Raw genomic sequence first — 1,269 nt, forward strand, 5'->3', positions numbered from 1 at the left:
AAGTCATTTATCTCTTATTTTTAGATTTACTTTTTACTTGTTTTATATACTTATTAGAAATATATCAATTTTTCTTGTATATACCAATAGAATATTTTTTGTGATTTTTTCAAGATCAATTTTATAGTGTCTACAACATTTTTTTATCTAGATTATTTAGGGAAATACTCACATGATGACATCTTCATATGAAGATGATATTGTAAATCCTTAGATGATTAATTAAATATATTTAGTCAAATATATCAACTCATCTAATAGTTCACAATACTATCTTCATGTAAAGATGACATTATAGGAATATCCACCAATTACTTAAATATAAGTATTGGAAAATAGGATCTATATCTTTTCAAAATTAAATTATGTATTATTTATAAACACAGAAGAATAGAATAATATAATTAATTAATGGTAAATGCTACTCTACTTTCTCTAAAATAACATATAAATTATTCTCTCTGATGTATCATATTTTAATGGGTGTTTATTTATTTAAATTTTTAGTAGAATTTGTTGGATGACTAATTTATCTAATAAAATAAAAAATAAAAAATTGATTTCGGGTCATTAAAATTTGTTGAAAATTTAACAAAATAATTGAAAAATAATGTTATATATTACTCTTTTATTTTTCACACAAAATCTCTAATTTCTAACAAAAATTAAATAAAAATTCAGACCTTCATAAAAATAAATTATTCTGTATCATATTTTAATGGGTGTTTATTTATTTAAATTTTTAGTAGAATTTGTTGGATGACTAATTTATCTAATAAAATAAAAAATAAAAAATTAATTTCGGGTCATTAAAATTTGTTGAAAATTTAACAAAATATTTGAAAAATAATGTTATATATTACTCTTTTATTTTTCACACAAAATCTCTTATTTCTAACAAAAATTAAATAAAAATCTAGATCTTCATAAAAAATAATTACAAATTAGCTACATTAATTTTTAAAAAAAAGATATAAAATGTTTTAATTTTTTCCTTTTTTTTCATATAATTCGAAACCAAATTATATAGAATAAATTTTTAAATTTAAAGATCTACTTGACACGATAAACTTTTTAAATTAAAAATTTTTACAGTGACACTAATTTGTGTTTCTGTTTTTAATTTGTTACATCAATATTTTAGTTTAAAATTTAGTTAATATAAAAAAAAATTTAAATTAATATTTTAATAAATATATAACAAATATATTAAAATAAACATCGAATTAGAATGTGACACATCAGAGAGGATAACTTATATGTTACTTT

Source organism: Arachis ipaensis, chromosome B07 (assembly GCF_000816755.2).
Source record: "Arachis ipaensis cultivar K30076 chromosome B07, Araip1.1, whole genome shotgun sequence".
Lineage (NCBI taxonomy): Eukaryota > Viridiplantae > Streptophyta > Magnoliopsida > Fabales > Fabaceae > Arachis > Arachis ipaensis.